The following is an 18,683-nucleotide window of genomic DNA, read 5'->3' as shown; positions in this document are numbered from 1 at the left end:
ATCAAGTATACTGGAACCTGTAGGCGTAAGCTGGAGCCTGGGTTGAGAGAGAGACTTGGGTGATGGTTGGGGGGGAAGGGAGGCAGATGCCAGAGTAATAACCTGGGTTTGAATTTCTATGACTTCTATAGGTAGAAAAGATTTAGTTCACTTTGTACACATTGTACCTATAGATCAGCTATTTGGGGGACAAAGTAAGGAATCTTGTTTGATATCTGAATTTAGCATCACAATCCCTGGCTTTTGTCATTGGTCACTATACTGAGTCACAGATGCCAAGCTCTAAAATCACTCTTTCCATTTGTAAGTTCAAAGTACATATGTATTTATGTATATTCTTTATTTGATTTGGTTTTCATGCCAGCCCAAGGAGGCAGAATTTGTTATCCCATTTTATAGACAAGCACTCAGAGGCTCAAAGGGATTTAACGATGTGTCTTGTTCAAGATCAAGCAGGTGGTAAGTTAGAGCAATGGAACTTAAACTCCAAGGCAATGCTGCTATATTGCACTGTCTTTTGGTGAAGATCAGTGATATTTGCTTCTTTTGCCTTTTGAAGTTAGCCATCCTGTTTCTGGCAGCAAGGAAGGGCATTTGGCAGGCACTGGAGCAGGCAGTTAGGAGGTCATGAATGCTGGCTCTCTCTTGAGCTAGTCTTGTGATCTTGGACACATTACCAATCCTCCGTGAGCTTCAGCTTCTGCATCCGTAAAATGGAGAAAATAACAACCATACCTACCACACAGGGTTCTTGTAAGGTTTCAAGGAATTAATATGTGCAAAGACCTTTTTTTTTTTTTTTGTCCGTACGCGGGCCTCTCACTGCTGTGGCCTCTCACGTTACGGAGCACAGGCTCCGGACGCTCAGGCTCAGCGGCCATGGCTCACGGGCCCAGCCACTCGGCAGCATGTGGGATCTTCCCGGACCGGGGCACGAACCCGTATCTCCTGCATCGGCAGGCGGACTCTCAACCACTGCGCCCGCAGGGAAGCCCTGTGCAAAGATCTTGACGAAGTGTCTTGCCCAGAGAAACCTCTTAAAGGTAAGAAGTATTAATATTATTACGTTATTATATGTTTATTTTTCAAAGCATCCAAATTCCTCACTTTTCAGAAAGAAAGTCTTCTTCTAAGCGTTCGTGCTAGATCTTATTGGCCTCCAGGTAAGGTTGACAGTGTATTAATTAATCTAATATTTATGTAGGGCTTGGCCCGGGCAAGGAGGGTTGGGGGACACTCTGAGATGCACACTGCCAGCTTCCTGGGACCCTTGCGGTGGTGCAGCTCCAGGCACCCCGCTTCACTCTCCATCCCACCCCCAGCCCAGGTGGAGGTTTTAAGAGGCGGCCGAGACAAGCTTTGGGCTGTTTCTCTAGTGCTAACTGCCTTTGTTGCACATTTCCAGATATCCACGACCAGAACCCTCTCCATTTAAGACAAGAATTCTTTTTCCTTTGGGAAGGCCAAGTGAAGGAAATGTTGATCCCAGGCAGTGATATCTGCAACCTAGAGACTTAATCCTGACGAGGCTGATGAATGTGTGTGTCGAGCTGTTCCTGGCAAACACAGCACCTATCAGATATCACAGCAAAACAACAACAACGACAAAAACGGTTGTTCTTTGGAGTCAGTTTGCTCCTCGTAGGAGGGGTCTAGGTGGAAGGGGCTGATTTTCAAGCCGAGGCAGTGACTTCTGGGTCAGATGTGGGTCTGGGACACAGGGATGGGGACAGGAATGTGTCTGGGAGGGTGGGCAGGGCTTGATGTCTTTGGAACGAAGCTCCAGAAGGGCAAGGCACCCTCCTGGGGTTATGACTGGGCCTGGTGATGGCAACGAGGAAGGGTGTGTTTGCCGTTGAAGTATTTAACCATTGTCTCACTAGTCAGAAAACAAGACTGGCTTGTTGCTTCATCCCAGCCCAGGGCCCTTCAAACTCAGATCTCAGCATGACCCACTCAGGGAACTGTTCTGAGTTTCTCAGTAGGCGACGTCCAGCCCAACTAGCAAGTCTCTCAACCGTATTACTGATTTTGAGGATTTAAAAAAAAGTTTCTCTTTATTTCTGATAGTTGAATTTGGATTTCATTACAATGATCGACTTGAAATATGTGCCGGAGTGTGGCTCTTGTACCACCTACAGCAGAATCGCCTCAGGGTAGGGGCGTTGAAAAATGCATACTTTCCCCAGTCCCATTCCAGACACACGGAATGTCTATTAAAAATGTTTAAAAAGATCCTCCAGGGTGATGCTGAGAATGTGTCTTTGTAAGTCAATTTCTGGGATTGGACGGGAACAGATTTGCCTGACTGCCCTCTAAACCCAAATCTGAGTTAATTTGTCAAGCGGGAGACCCTTGGTTCTCGGAGACTCAGTTTCTCCTTCTGACAGAGGCAAGTTCTGTCTCCACTTGTTGCTAGGCTGCAGGAAGAGGAAATTAATATGCAAAGTGCTGGGGAGAGCGCTGCTGCCAGGCTGGGAGAGAAGAGAAGCTCTTACCTCTCCCACACCAGGCTCTCCCTGGTAACCCCGCCGCCGCCCCTCTCCCCAGCCCCATGGGCGGCGGCCCCTTTAACAGACCTGACCAATCGCCCGGCCATTTCCGCGGCCGCTCCTCGGCGCACTTGTAGAGGGCTGGATTGGCCGGGCCTGGCGCGCGGCCTGCTCCGCCCCCGCCACCCTGTGGTTGGTGGCGGCCGCCGCGGGTGCGGGGCGGGTCCGTCGGCGGGGCGGGGCGGCCGGTGGCCCGGGGGCGGGCTGGCGGCAGGAAGGTGGCCGGATCCCGAGCCGTAGCGGGAGCCGCGGCGGCCGTGGAGCACGGGCGCCGGCGCAGTACAATGAGGCAGCCAGTGGATCCGGGGTGAGCGCTCCCGGTGCCGGGTGGGGCGGTGGAGGGAACGCCCGCCGAGAAGGCTCCGGCTCCTCAGGGTCCGGGGTACGGTCGGGGGTCGGCGGCCGTTGGCGCGGCGGGGCGCGGGGGTCCGGCCCCCACAGGGCCCCGCCCCGCTGTCACAGTCTAGGTTGACAGGGACGCCTACCCGCGACGCCCCCGGGCGCACCTTTCTTTCCTTTGGGGCGGTGTGGGGCGGTCTGGGCTTGACCCCGCCGGAGGTGCCCTCCGGCCGGTCCCCTCAGCCTGCGGTCCACGGGCTTCGGGCTCGGCCCCGTCCGGGGAGGACCGTCCACAAGCAAACTAAGGGAAAACAGCTTGTAATTTTGTGAATGGGGCCCCGGGTTCCTGCCGCCCCCAGCGCTCACGTTGCGAAATGCCTGGAAGTCGAGAACCGCAGTTACTTTTACGCGGATCTTTTAGAGGCTCTCTGCGCCTCGGGTTGTTTTTCTCTAGCTTATGGAAATCGTGGGAGGCACTGGGTGGTTTGCGTGCCTTAGACCTGAGGCGGCGGCGTCCCGAAAGCTCGGGGTTTGGAAGGTTAACAAGTGACATTGGGCTGAGGCCTAATGCCAGGTGCCCTGCCCCAGAGCTCGGGTGTGACGGCGGAGGCTGTTCTGCCGGCGAGCACACGAATGAAACAGTGGGACCGGAGATGGACTGAACCGTCGGCTTCAGCTGCGCCTCGCACGCTGCCGAGAATGCACGGCTGACGCGGGAGTCGGTGCAGGGGAGTTTTCCCCTTTTGAAAATGGTTTTTGGAAAACTTAGCCCCTAGGTGGGTTGATGGTTACTTAAACCATCGGTTGTTATGGTTACACGGCAGCCAATGTAAGGGCAAAGTCTGTTTCCACCCTCGCTCTTCCTCCAAAGCTGTGAAGTACTTTGTCACTACGTCTTAATAGACGCTTCCCAGGGAGGGCATACTTTTTCAGAGTTGGAGGAAAAGCGTGGGCTCCATGAAGACAGGGGTGGTGCCATATTCATGTTTGAAGTTCTGGGTCTTGACACTGGCCAGGGCTGCTCTGCACAGGAATTGAATAGAACGAGCCTTTCTCATGTTTTGATGGTTTTCATCAAAGCATTTAAAGGAGTCCTTTCAGGAGCCTGATGTAAGCTGGAAGGGAAGCAATGAGTGACTTTTATATGGAAACCAACAAGGAAAAATGGAGGGGCAAATAATCCTTGAACTCTGGGATAGGGAATGTTTGCAGAATCTAGGTTTTTGTCGGTTTTTCTTTTTCGATGCACAGCTTGTGAGATCTTAGTTCCCAGACCAGGGATGGAACCGGGGCCCTGGTCAGTGAATGCACAGAGTCCTAACCACTGGACTGCCAGGGAATTCCCAGGAGTCTAGGTTTGTGGGTTTAGAGCTCAGTGACACAGTGAAGCTTATCTCCTAGGAGGTATTGAAAGAGCAAAAGTGCCATTTCTATCAGTTCTTACCCAACCCTTAAATCATTTCAGGATTCTTTCAAATTCTTCTAAAAGTTGGTGATTGGTCTAAACTTACGGAAAACAAGCAGCCTCCTGAGGTGATGGGGGTAGGGTGGGATTTTTGCCATATGTTTTTGTTTTTTGTTTTTTCCACTGGGCCTCTCTGGGAGTGTCAGGGAAGGCTGGGATGGGGATGGGTAGGGGGTGTATGGAGGACTGTGGGTGAACTTGACTTGCATGCACATTTATCTCCAGGAATCGTGCTGTGCCTGAGAGGAAGGAGATTAACAAACTGATTCAGTTCAGATGATGGTGGTAATTGAGACAACTGCCAAGGCACCCGAGGGCTGGACAGAGGAGGGGGAAGAGAAAGTGCAGGGGTTTGGTGGGGCTGAGGGGCCTGGACCTTGTTGGAGGTTTGAAGAGCGGGTAGAATGTCATCATGTGAGAGGACTGGAGAAATAGCTTTCGCCAAATGTATTGTTTGTGTATTAGAGTATGGTTTTAGAATGCTTCTGGAAAAGAAGTAGGAAAGATTATTAGGCTTTTAGGTAGAATAAATATATAGGATGTTTTGCAGTTTTGGTCAAAGTGAAATGGCATGTAGTCAAAAAATATTCACTCAACTAATTTTTGTTGAGAGTTGGCTGTGTGCCAGAAACTTTGAGGCATTATGGGTACGATGGAGAAAAAAACAGGTCAAGAATTTGTATCTACATCCATATGATTCACCTTCCCTCCAAGTCAAAGCTCTTCTGAGGATTTTCTGAAGCTCTTGAAGAAAGGGGAGACATGCACAGAATATTACTTAAGTAAGAACAAAACAGAACAATGGGGAAATTCTTCCTGCTGTAGATCACTTTTGGTATCAAACTGAATCTTCCAAGACTGGTTTTCTGTGTCAGGTTTGGTATCTCTTCATCCTCATATCTATTGATCAGTGTCTTTTGATAGTGTTAAGTTCTCTCTTTTTTTCCCTTTCCCCTGTCAGTTTATTGAGAAGTTTGGAAGTTCATCAACTGTCCCTGTCCTCCAGGTGCTTCCAGTTCATTTTCTTTGCCTGAGTGTCCCTCGGGGTCTGCTTTCTCCTGTCTGATCCTTATTCTTTCTTGAATGTCCCACTTGGGAATTGCTGAGGTCACAGGGAATTGTTTGTTACTTGATTATGTCCCAAAGCAGAAGGTGGCTAGTACAGAAAAGAGCATTTGTTGAATTCCAGCTCTGTCGTGTGCTTTCTCTATTTGTATATATATCCTTTCCCGTCCTTGAGCAGCCCTCTAAGTGAGATAGATGCTGGTAGCCTCAATTTACAGGAGAGGAAACAGAGGCTCAGAGCAGTTCAGTAACTTGCCCAGGGCGATAAGCTGGTTAGATAGTGGAACAAGATTTATTTATTTATTTATTTATTGGCTGTACCGCATGGCTTTCGGGATCTTCGTTCCCCCACCAGGGATTAAACCCAGGCCCTCGGCACAGAGTCCTAACCAGGGGACCACCAGGGAATTCTCTGGAACAAGAATTTCAGTCTAGGACTTTCTGATTCCAAATGTGCTTTTTCCATCATACCACATTGCTTTTCCCAGAAGAAGGATGGCGGTTTATTATAGTCTAGCACAGTGCCTCTTGGACATATGAAAGGTCAGGTTCAGAGATGTTCAGAGAATTGCCACAGTTAATGTGCTCATGGTGGAACAAGAGTTAGCACCATTGTGTCCTGCCTCTCTGCCAGGTGTGTTTTTGGGTAATTCATGTGGCTCTCAAGAAATTTGAGTTTACTGCCATGAAAAGTTGACCAAACTTACCAGGTCTGTATCCCAGTGCTTCCACGTAACAGCTCTGTGACCTTGGGCAATTATTTTCTCTCTCTGTGTACCTCAGTTTCTTTATCTGTAAATGGGACAATATTCACATTTCAACAATGCTAAGACAGTACAGTTTGTCTCATCTTAACATATCTGAAAAGTATCTTATAATCTATGAGGTCTTAAGTTGTAGTTGGCAGTAACTTCCTTTTTCGTACATAAAATAATGGTGTCATAGTCAATGGGGTTCTAGGTCATATGAACCACGGTAGTACATTCTTTATCGGTAGTTGTAAGGATTACATGAAGTCACTCGTGTGCCTGGCACAGCGTGAGCGCCCAGTAACAGTTGCTCCTGTTGGATGACAGAACGTATGGTTAACTGGTAGGTGGCTCTGGGGAAAGCTAGGGAGCATCTTGTAAGATTTGCCACTTGGAGGCCAGGCAGTAATCCATGATCTGTGGGCTGGAGGAACGTTTTTCAGTTTGCGTGAAGCTCTGTCCTTTGGCTGACTCTTGTCCGCGTGAGAAGTATTAACTTCAGGAGCTAACCATCCATGGACAGACAGCTCTCTTTGTCCTGCCTGTTCATTAAGTTCTTTGTCAACTTTAAATCCCAAGTTAAAAATAACTATCTTTATAAGAAGTTTGGAAATGTAGGCTGATGTGAATACTCTTATACGTGAATTTTAAAGCATCTCAAGGTTCTATGCAAGATTCCATCATCAAAAAATCTAGAAACAATAAATGCTGGAGAGGGTGTGGAGAAAAGGGAACACCCTTGCACTGCTGGTGGGAATGTAAATTGATACAGCCACTATGGAGAACAGTATGGAGGTTCCTTAAAAAACTACAAATAGAACTACCATACGACCCAGCAATCCCTCTACTGGGCATATACCCTGAGAAAACCATAATTCAAAAAGAGTCGTGTACCAAAATGTTCATTGCAGCTCTATTTACAATAGCCAGGACATGGAAGCAACCTAAGTGTCCATCAACAGATGAATGGATAAAGAAGATGTGGCACATACATACAATGGAATATTACTCGGCCATAAAAAGAGATGAAACTGAGTTATTTGTAATGAGGTGGATAGACCTGGAGTCTGTCATACAGAGTGAAGTAAGTCAGAAGGAGAAAAACAAATACTGTATGCTAACACATATATATGGAATCTAAGAAAAAAAGATGTCATGAAGAGACTAGTGGTAGGATGGGAATAAAACACAGACCTACTAGAGCATGGACTTGAGATATGGGGAGGGGGAAGGGTAAGCTGTGACGAAGTGAGATAGTGGCATGGACATATATACACTACCAAATGTAGGGTGGATAGCTAGTGGGAAGCAGCCACATAGCACAGGGAGATCAGCTAGGTAACCTCAGTTACCTCATCTTATAATAAGATTGACACTAGTCTCTACTACTCATAGGATGATGTGAGGTTTAAAAGTAGGAACAGTGCACACGTAAGTCTCCGTAAATGATGGTTACTCATATGGTTATCACCTACCCATTCTTTTCTCTTTACAAAAGCACTAGCACAAACATCCACCTGAGACTTCAGGAGTCATTTCCTTTCAACCATTTAATTTCTCAGATCCTAAGATTCATAAACTCACATAATCTATGACACTGTATTGGAGGGAGTGTGGGGAGGAGACTAAGAAATCAATTCCTCATTTTGGAAGAGACCCTCAAGCTCCAGAGTAGGGAAGTGATGTGCCCAAGACACACATAATAACAGGATAAAGCCCCAGGACTGGAAACAGGTCTTTTAATACCAACTGCAGTGCTCTCTCTACCTCACTCAGAAACCCAGGGTTTCTGTGCTTTCATGACCTCCTAGCATCCCTCTGATGAATGGTACCTCACAGACACTTCACACAATACAATTAAGCATTACAAGGAGTTTGGCAAGAGGCAATATGGAATCTTTTTTTTTTAAAGTTCAAAGCTCTTATTTAATAACAGTTGTTCTTCAGGTTACAATTTCTTTTTTATTTAATAATTTGAATTTCCAAAAAAAATTTTTTTAACATCTTTAATGGAGTATAATTGATTTACAATGGTGTGTTAGTTTCTGCTTTACAACAAAGTGAATCAGTTATACATATACATATGTTCCCATATCTCTTCCCTCTTGCGTCTCCCTCCCACCCTCCCTATCCCACCCCTCTAGGTGGTCACAGAGCACTGAGCTGATCTCCCTGTGCCGTGGGGCTGCTTCCCACTAGCTATCCACCCTATCTCTTACTCAATTTTAAGTCCTTTCTTACACCTAATGTTGTCTTTTAAGCAGTGTTCCTCAAGATGGTTCTGTTTATCATTTGGGGGTTGAAATATAAAATTTAAAAATCTTTCTGCTGAAAGGACTGACTGAACAATGATTATCACTCATTAAACAAGTATCTGTGCGTCTGCTGGAGCCAAGCGTTGTGCTTGGCATTGGAAATCCAACGGGGAGCAAAACAGATGTGTTCCTTGCTGGCACATAGCACATTATGTAGTCTAGACAATAAACAAGTCAACAGACGTGTGCATTGTATATATTACATTGTGATAAGTGCGAAGTCTCCTTCCTCTGAGGAAAAAGAACAGGCCCTGAGAAAGAATAAAGGGCGGGAGCCAGCAACTGGGAGTGCTGGGAAGAGCACCTCAAGGGAGGGAGCAGTGTGTGGCAAGTCTGGCTTCAGGGGAGGAGGGGGCGGCGAGGAGGGCATGAAGATGGGAAAGGCAGGTGCATCACAGGGCAGAGGGGAGGGGCTGGGGCTCAGAGCCAGACACTGCTTGAGGCACCTTGGGAATTTCTTACAAGGCTTTGCTGACTCACAGGCAGTGGGGAACTTGGCCTGGAGGGGATGAGCTTCCGTTCTGGGTCCACATTTCCCATCATTCTGTGTGCAAAGTAACCACAGGGCAGTAGGTAGGACTGAAGTGGCTCCTGTGCACATCCACTGGAGTCCACTGGAGGCATCCTGCCGTGGCTCGGTGTGGGACAGCCTGTAACGTGCTAACCATCAGCCGGCACCTGGGCAGTGCTTGCCCTGGAGCCTCGGCAGTGGGTGCAAGGCTCACCTTGAAGTCAGGGGGGACCGGAAGCATTGTTCCTCTGTCTGCAGGTGTCTGCTTTAGTGTTGGGCTGTGGGAAGTGGATTTTTAGCCTTTTTTTCTGATAAGAGGAGGCAGAGGCCAGTGGCCTTATTATCAGGTGATCAAGCATGATGGCTCTGAGTTGCTGAAAGAAGAACCCACCCAAAGGGACATGGTGTGGTGCTTTCTCATAACCACCCCACCTCCGATCACACAGGAGGAGAATTTCATAAAACAAGTCACTGACTTTGTTAGTTCTTGACCTGGCTTGGGAGGTTTGGTAAAATACTATGAACCCAGCCATATCAAAGTTTATAATTACCCTACAGAATATTTGTTAGAACCGATTGAATTTGTATATAATTGCATTAGTCCTTTTTTTAAAAAAGATCTATTATTCTGGAAAAAAATTTTGAATACACGAAAGGAAAGAATAACATAACGAGCCTCGTGTTTCTGTCACTCAGTTTCAGTAACATTTTGCTAATCTTGTTCCGAGATAGTTTCACATATGAAGCATTGTTGGTGGATTTTCTGTCACAATATAAATGTATCTTTGGGATATAAAATCACATGGTAGATGTGGTCTGAGAGAAAAAAATTCCTGCATGCTGCATCATTTCAAGACTGGTGTTAGTAGTTGAAATTCCAAATCTGAAATGAACATTTCTTGCAAGCCCTTTATAGACTTGATTATGAAAAGTAGGCACAAAATTAGATTACCAATTAATCTGTGTATTTACTGAGGATGTCAACTATATTGGGCAGTGTGTAGGGTATATGTAAAAAGAGTAAGATGGTCTCTGTCCACATTGGCTTGTAAAATCATGGTCCCTTTCTTCCTCACAAGGAATCACAAGGTTATCTTCACCATTCCTGGCAAATTAAATATACAGAAAGCCTGAACTATGAAACTAACTAAAACCCACTATTTTTGTGGTGCATGTTAATTTAAATTCAGATTATAGCATTCACTTATAAAATCGAGGGGAACACAGTTAATATGTTGAAAGTCTCCATATGTTAAACTTTTGTGTATTTTTTTTTAAGCGGAAATTCAAATCAAACAGCAAAGAACCCTGTAGCAGCACCTCTACATCTGTGCCATCAATTTGGTGGCCACTAGCGGCATGTGACTATCAAATACTTGAAAGGTGGCCAGTGCAACTGAGAAACTGAAGTTTTAATTTTAGTTAATTTTCAGTTAAATAGCTCTATGTGGCCACATTGATGGCTTTGTAAACCCTGGAGCTACACTGTTCAATCTCTATGGTAGGATAAAATCCAGCACAAACTAACTTGGGCAACAAATTGAAGAGCACAGTTCACGTGTACGTCCCAAACTGAGTACATTTTAGAGAAAAGGAGTTTGATTATGTAGAAGGAAGAACTGCTTCTTGAGGTTCATTGTCTTCCTGTAAGAGCAAGGTTTTGGCAGCTCAGACACCTGGAGAAGTTAGATTTGATGCGGGATGTTTCCCGGGGCTCAGATCTTATGAAATAAGGAGTGAACCTCCCTGCTTGTGCTGCTGTTGCATTGTGGAAGGTCTCTGAGAGGTAGACAGGAGTCTGTTGAGTGACTCATGTGAAGGTTTCTGGAGGTAGGGTGACCTCAGCCTTGGGAGTTGCATTCATTGCCAGGGGGGTTTAGAGGCTCAGAGGAGACATGCCAAGGGCTTGGCTGTCTTGATCACCTTTCTATCCCCAGCACATAGTAGGTGCTCAATAAATGTGTTTCAAAAATGGATGACAGTTTTTTTTTTTTTTTTTTTTTTTTTTTTTTTTGTGGTACGCGGGCCTCTCACTGTTGTGGCCTCTCCCGTTGCGGAGCACAGGCTCCGGACGTGCAGGCTCAGCGGCCATGGCTCACGGGCTCAACCGCTCCGCGGCATGTGGGATCTTACCGGACTGGGGCACGAACCCGTGTCCCCTGCATTGGCAGGCGGATTCTCAACCACTGCGCCACCCAGGGAAGCCCGATGACAGTTTTTAAGACTAGGTTTAAGAGCAAATAAGAAGAGCTTTAAATTTGTTTAGAAATTCTGAAAAATAGTTGCCAAAGGAAGTATGTGTAATACCAGTGAGCTGCAGAGTATATACAGCCAGTATTTTCTCCTGGAGGTAATTGACATTTATCTTCACTGCAAATGCAAACAGGCTTTTATCTCATGCGTTACCAAGTGCTTTTATTTTCATCCTTTAAACGTCTCTTGAATGGTTCTCTTTCTCGCCAACTTCACTGCCACCACTCTAGTCCAAACTACCATCATTTGGCTTCGAAGACTGCAGCAGCTGCCTCCCTCCTATCCCCACAGCTGCTTCCTCTCCTTTCTAATCTCTTCACCCCTCTGCAGCCAGAGTGATGTCTTGAAAATTCCCAATATAATCATGTCACGTCCTTGCTCAAAACCCTAGGAAGGCTTCCAGTTGCTCCCAGGATAAGAGCCACATTCTGAACCTGGTCTGAAAAGTGCTGCGTGATCCAGCCACTCCTGCCTCCTGCTTCACCCTGGGCCCTTGCCTCTCTCCTCCTGGTTTATTATAGTCCAGGCACCTTTCCACTCCCAGCTGAAAGGGAGCTCTGCCTTTCAGGAACTGAACCACCTTTCTGCTCCCTCTTCAGGAAACAGCTCTGCCCCCTCACCTCGCTCCCCTTTTCTCTCTTGTCCTTTACAGCACTTCTCACTGTTGTTGTGACATATTCTTTAGGAGACATCTGCTTTCCCCCTTCCTCCGGGAGGGCAGAGACCTTGTCGATTTTGCTCATTCTTATATACCCAGTGCCTAGCTCAGTATCTGACCCATTGCACAAGCTTCTTAAATGTTTGCTGGGTGAGTGAATGAATGAATGAGTGAATGCAAGCACATTGGGAACAAGGAGGAACTTGAAGAATGCTCTTTAAAACTTGGATTTATTGGAAGGATTGAATAGTTTTTAGAGTAGAATAACCTGGGAAGGGAAATGGCCAGGGTGGGGGTGGGGGAGAGTCCTTGTGAATCTATTGTTGGAGCTGCCCAGTGGGTTTAGCACTGTCTTACAAGAGAAGTATGTCTGTGCCCTTGTCACAGGCTTGAAAGGCATTTGCCTGCAGAGTTGCAAGGGTGGCCCTCCTGTCTGGCTTCCTATCCCAGCCCTCAGGAGGCATCACTCTCACTGAGTGTGTGTCCTTAGTAGCACGGGTCTCCAATTTGAGACCTCAGGGTTGGAGTCTTCCATATGCAGCCCACAGTCAAGGATGTAGTAGTCTTTTTAAAAAAATTTTGTTTATTTTTGGCTTCATTGGGTCTTTGCTACTCTGCGTGGGCTTTCTCTAGTTGTGGTGAGCGGGGGCTATTCTTCTTTGTGGTGCACAGGCTTCTCATTGTGGTGGCTTCCCTTGTTGTGGAGCACGGGCCCTAGAGCGCGTGGGCTCAGTAGTTGCAGCACACAGGCCCAGTAGTTGTGGCATGCGGGCTCTAGAGCGCAGGCTCAGTAATTGTGGTGCACAGGCTTAGTTGCTCTGCGGCATGTGGGATCTTCTCGGACCAGGGATCGAATGCCGTGTCCCCTGCATTGGCAGGCGGATTCTTAACCAATGCGCCACCAGGGAAGTCTCAGGGATGTAGTAGTCTTCCTCTCTTTCTAGAGAGTCAGGATTCTGCCCTGTTCATATTTGCAGTGGGAGGGAATTCTAGTTGTGCCTTGTCTGGGAAGAGACTTCCAGCTATTGGGAAGAATGGAGGCAGCTGTGTTTAGACCTGACCCTGCATCAGGTGAGGAGACTTGCCCTCTTCCTGAGCCGACTTCTAGCTGAGGGGAGGGCCCTGCTGGTGCTCATCAGATCCTCCTGTCACGTGGGAGGGACTCGTAGGAGAAACCTGGGTCTTCACCAGAAACTTTGAATTTCTGAATAGGAAATGGAAGGACTTGGCAGAGACGGTGGTTAAATTTCTTCTACAACTTGTGATTCTGAAAGAGAAAACTGATATGGGATGTCTCTAGCTGGTTTCCTAGGTAACGCGGTTTTTTGTTTTTGTTTTTATTTTTGGAAGGAAGGGGCTGGGTCCCTAGACCAGAGCCTCTGATAACCAGAGGGGAGGTATTTCATGAAAGCCAGAGTGGTGTTTTCTGGGAGACTTGCAAACCTGGTTAAGAAGGCTTTAAGCTGAATATTAAGGGGACAGGAAAATTGCAGAACCAGAGACCTCAGAGACCTGGGTGACTTAGCAGCAGTGTCGACACCGAAGTGGAGCCTAGGAACTCCAGGTGGGAGCTAGCGTCAGAGCTGGTTGAGAATGCCCCTGTCGGAGGGTGTGCAGGTGATGGCTCCGTGCCCTGGAAACCTTAACAGCACAGCCAGGTAAATATGACCTGGCGGAGGGAGGGTTAGAATAGAGCAAAGTAGTGTGGGTATACCTGGCTCCAAAAGAAAACCCTATGAGGGATTCACTGTGTGTGCCCTGATCATGGAAGGCTGATGGGAAGTGTTTTAATTATGATGGAAGGAGCAGAGGGCAGGTTATTTCACCTTAGGACTCCACCTGCCAGATTGAGGGGCAATGATTTTTCTTCATAGACAGATTTTAAAACAGGAGCCCCCCGCCCCCGGCAGGTGTAGTAGACCAAGCAGATGTTTGTTAAGGTGAATTCCATGCAAAGTGGACCATGTGGTAGATTCTAACCCTACCTTGCTGATAATTTTACCTCTGAGAGCAGGTAGAGGGAAGGTGTGTGTGTGTGTGTGGCGGGGTGGGGGGGTGGTCCTGCTTGGACCTAATGATGACAAATAAGGAAGAGCTGGTTGACGTTGAGGATGGGGTAAAGCCACGTAGAGGACAAGGGGGCCTGTGGCTGCATCTAGCAACAGGCAGAGAGCTTGGTTTAGGGGAGGCGGGCTCCACAGCACCTGTTCTTCACCCTGCGGTCACTGGGGTGAGCATCTCCTACCTTATTTTGTTGCTTCCTTTGATAAAAATGACGGACCTCCTTCTCACCTGAGCTGAAACTGGAGCCATTGTTGTGTCCTTAATATCCAGATGCCTGTTAGAAATGACCTCTGGAACATTAGCCCAAGGCAGTGAATACTTTGATGTGGCCCCTGCTTGGTTTCCCACCCTCTACCGCCCGGCCCCACCCCGCAGAGTTAGGAGCTGAAACTCCAGTGCCTGTGCTAGCAAGTCTGAAGGGAGCTGTCCTCAGGGAAGGCAGAGCTGCCAGCTCTGGCTAGCTCACAGGCAAGATCGAAGTGGAAAATAAGTCAAGAGTAGTAGAAAACCCAGGGGAAAGGAGTCGCTTTTGTTTTAATTTCCCAAGGTAGGCTAATGTGTGTGGGGAGATGATGAGTGAAATTCGATCCTGATAGTAAAGCAGGAACATTAATTTTTTTTTTTTAAGGCTAAAACTCCCAATAGAAATGACTGTTGATCATGCTCTGAGCCATAGACCAAACTCATTTGGTCAGCCGAGCTTTTGTCTTCAGGCTTGACTGTGACCAGCAGGTGTGTAGGCAGAGGCTGAATAGCCTGTGGTGAGTTTTATTTCATGAGGTCTGATCTGTGGTACGAAAATCTCATGGAAGGAAGAAACACAATTTGAGTTTCTGGATTAGGTGATGAGTTGTTTTGACAGCACAGGTAACAAGTACAGGGCCCAGGGTTTTCTGGGGCAGATGGTCAAGAGGTCCTTCCAACTATTTGAATTTATAATGCCAGAGTGTTAATCTCAAAAATTAAAATGTAATACATGTTTAAAGTACATACTTTTTGACCTGCAGCTTAGAAGAAATCTTCCAGAAATTGCAGACTTAACTGTTTTCTGAAACCTTGCTCTACTGGGTCTGATAAGAATTTTTGACATTTTGTGTTATCTGTCAGAGTTGGCCTGGTAACTTCCATTTCCCTTCCCAGAAATGCTGACCTGCTCCTCCTGGGCTCCTCCCAAGCACTGCAGCGGGGTCCCCTGGCCTCTTACCCACCTCCGTGCTGAGTAAGCACAGAGCAGGTGGGCACTGTTGATTGGTTAGTGTTGAGTGAGATGGGTGCTCAAGCTAAGGAAGAAAGGAGTATTTTTTGGCCACATTTTCTGTTTTAGGAGTTCTTTTATACAGGTGACCAAATTGGTATTTAAAATGGGAATGAGAGGTTTTGGTTTCTTGTTTTTGCAGCGATGAGGCAGGGGCAGGTATGTGGTTCAGGCTTGTCGGTTCCTTTTCCTGCCTGTGGTTGTAGGGCTTACATCAATATCTCTCAGTGGTGTGATGCTGTTGCTAAGGGACTGAGTGGCCCTGCCAGACGAGCAGGAAGCCTGGAAACTGGCTTTGGAACCGCTCATCCAACCACCGTGATGATTTCAAACCAGATTCTTTGAGGCTTGAGAAAGGGCTTGTCAAATAGGTTATCCCCATAGTGAGTTAATATGGGCTGGCTCTCCAGTGATCCCTTGAGCATTCAGCAAATGATACTGCTCAGAAGACAGTGGCTGTGCCTGGGGACTGTCAGTGAGCATGTCCAGACTCTTGCAGTGAGAGTCAGTCTTCTGTGAATCTCTTAAAGGAAGTCCTTACCCACTTTGCCATTCCTTTTAAGGAAGGCCTTTGAAGAGTCTTAAAGCAGGTATTTGAATAACATTAAACATGATAAATTCTTAATTATAAAGTGGTTAGTTAGATTCTTTTCTCCCGGGTTAATGGTTTATAAGTCAACATGCCAGTTTTTCTTTCTTTTTTAACTTAGGTAAGCACTTTTATGTTTTGGAATTTTCGTTTGTTTTTCGATTTTTTGGTTATTTGTGGAGTGTCTAGAAGGTAACCAGCTATTTTCTCATTAACGTCTTGGTTCCAGGAGTGAAAATCCTGGAGAAGCTTTGGGAGGCCCTAGATGACTGTCATCTTCCTAGAGCAGGACCTGACCCTGCTCTCTGTCTCCTGCCCTGCCGGGACTGCCTACAGCCCACACAGCCACCATCCAAAGGGGTGTGGATCAAAACACCACCCTCTTGCTCAAAACAATGCAATGAGTTCTTTCAGTCAGGGTTTTTAACTTTGAGCAGGGGAAGGGAGAAGTCTTTGTCTTCCCGCAAGTTGAATGTGAAATCTTGTGGGTATTTGTGTATGTGCATTTGGCTGCAGTGGCAGTGACAGTGGTGGCAGTGGGGTGGGGTCTTCGATGTTCATCAGGCTAAGTTACAGAAGAACTCCAGCTCTAAAGTTTATGTCTCGTCTAAAAAGCTCTGAAGCCAGCTTTTTAGAATGGAGGGACCGATTCACAGTAGGGGGAGAACCTAGAGCAAGGGCTGCAGGGTCCTAGCTGGTGGGAGTCCATGCGTGCAAGCCTGGCTTCTCACCAGTCATCATGCCAGGCTCTCTATCCCTGGACCCCTGAGATTCTCTTTCCTCACTACTGGCCTCTTGCCCCTCCTCAAATCCTTAAGCTATCCTTTGTGGGACAACACTGGATAAACTTGTCCTCTGAGCCAGGTATCTTGCACCATGATATCTTCTCCTTGGTTTCCTTAGTCAGTTTCTTTTGATCGGTGACCCAGTCGCCGCGCCGAAGTTCTCACAGGGCTTCTCTTTTCATTTTTCTTGGGTTTATCTCTTTTATACCATCTGCTCCTCCTCCTCCATTTTTTTTTTCTTAATGCATTCTAAGTTAATCTGTTCCCTCTCATGGGCTTTTCTGATAAGTCTGGTAATTCTTGTCTGCCGCCAGAAAGGGGACCCTGAAGTAGAAAGAGGACTGGGAGTCTGGTCCTCGCAACCCTGTGACTCTGCCCCTCCGGGGAATGCCTTGGGGTCTTAGCTCACCCTTTCTAGCCTGGAAGTCCAGCGATCTGCTCTTGCAGCCTCTGACTGGTCAGGAACCCACATCTGGCATCACCGTCACTGGCTCCCTTCTTTCCTTGTGGACCTCATGTGTATCCTATGATGTGAGCTCTGCTCGTGAAAGTAAGATTCTGTTTTATATTCCTTACTCCAGTTTTGCCAGAGGCAGAAAAGACAGAAGGTGTTGCTTTCAGAAAGACCATTCTTCCAGGGGCAGGCCAATATATAAGACAACACTGGTGACAGATGTGCTTTATTATAACAGAACCCTGTCAAATTTAAATTACAGTCAAAGATGGTCATCTTCTACCTTTGGTAGTTTGTTTCTTCCCCTCTTGGAATTTCTCCCACAGTGTTCTGGGGGCACAGGGATCTGGCTCTGAACGGGGTTTTGGAGGAGGACCTTCTGCTACTTCTGAGGGTCCGTGAGCCCCTTGGCAGCACAGCACCTTCACGGGAAGGTGGGCATGTGATCTGGAGGCTCTGCCCAGGAAACCAGACCTCTTAATTGATAGAGCCACCTCATGAGCTAGTAATGCAAGCTGTTGGGAATTACAAAAAACCTACTGTGAAATTCATCTAAAATTGATGAAGAGTCAGCACTCTGGATTTTAAATACAGAGAAAGTTATGGTCTTCGCTTTCAGTTTCCCGAGGGTGGATTATTTCTTGCCAGTCTCTAAGCCTTCAGCTGGCTTTCCTTCTCCCCATTGTGCCTGTGACTCTAGTCGGTTTACATCCCTCCTCCTCTGACACAGGCCCGTGTTAATGGAGAGCTACCAAAAATTGCAGTGCATTCCCAAATCAATTGTTTGGGATTATCCATTCCACTTTTCCTTTCCATGAACACAGAGAAGTGAAAGGTCTAGTGTATTTAAAGAAAACAATAAAACGTGTGGAAAACAAAAACTTGGGAGTGAAAACCAGCTAGATGAATAGAACACATCTGCTTTTCCTGCCTTCGATTTTTTAAAAAGGAGCACTGTTCAATATTTCGCTTGTATGTCAGCGTGTGAAGCTCTCTAGACCAGCGCTTACATATATATACCATGATAGATGGCTGAGGTATTTTGAGGCTAAAATATTTACTGTTTTGGTGACATGTACTTTACAGGCATCGCACCCCCCCCTTGATTTAATAGGAAGGATCTCTGGTCTGTATGTGCTTTTTGTGTGTGTGTGTGTGGTACGTGGGCCTCTCACTGTTGTGGCCTCTCCTGTTGCGCAGCACAGGCTCCAGACGCACAGGCTCAGCAGCCATGGCTCACGGGCCCAGCCGCTCCGCGGCATGTGGGATCTTCCCAGACCGGGGCACGAACCCGTGTCCCCTGCATCAGCAGGCGGATCGTCAACCACTGCGCCACCAGGGAAGCCCTGTATGTGCTTTTATGTGACTTGAAAAGGAACTGAGTATTCCATTTATATAGATTTCAATTAGGTTAATGTCTTTGACACATCTCACAATGGTATCTTTTCTAGACTCTTAAGATAGAGTTGTCAAATTATAGCAAACAGAATTAGAAATTATTTTGAAGTTTTCTCAGCATATTGTAATTTCTCCTTCTGTGCATGTAGTCATTCTGGAAATAAGAGCAAAAGGTACCTTTCTCTAAAGTTTATTATTTTCCAAATACAATGGTACCTTTTGGTTTAGAAA

The 18,683-nt window shown here is 46.8% G+C and overlaps 1 protein-coding gene across 2 annotated transcripts in view; it reads left to right on the top strand.

Moving 5' to 3' along the window:
- Positions 1 to 2,730: 2,730 nt before the first annotated feature.
- Positions 2,731 to 18,683, top strand: part of TEX2 (testis expressed 2) — a 108,540-nt gene continuing 92,587 nt past the window's right edge. The window contains exon 1 of one of the 2 annotated variants that reach the window (XM_067022202.1): positions 2,731 to 2,859. The gene's annotated coding sequence lies outside the window, so the exon portion shown is untranslated. The remainder of the gene's footprint in view (positions 2,860 to 18,683) is intronic. The other variant, XM_059046891.2, reaches the window with a different exon arrangement.

The sequence above is a fragment of the Kogia breviceps genome, chromosome 19 (genome assembly GCF_026419965.1).
Source record: "Kogia breviceps isolate mKogBre1 chromosome 19, mKogBre1 haplotype 1, whole genome shotgun sequence".
NCBI lineage: Eukaryota > Metazoa > Chordata > Mammalia > Artiodactyla > Physeteridae > Kogia > Kogia breviceps.
This window is presented reverse-complemented; position numbering and strand designations above follow the sequence as displayed.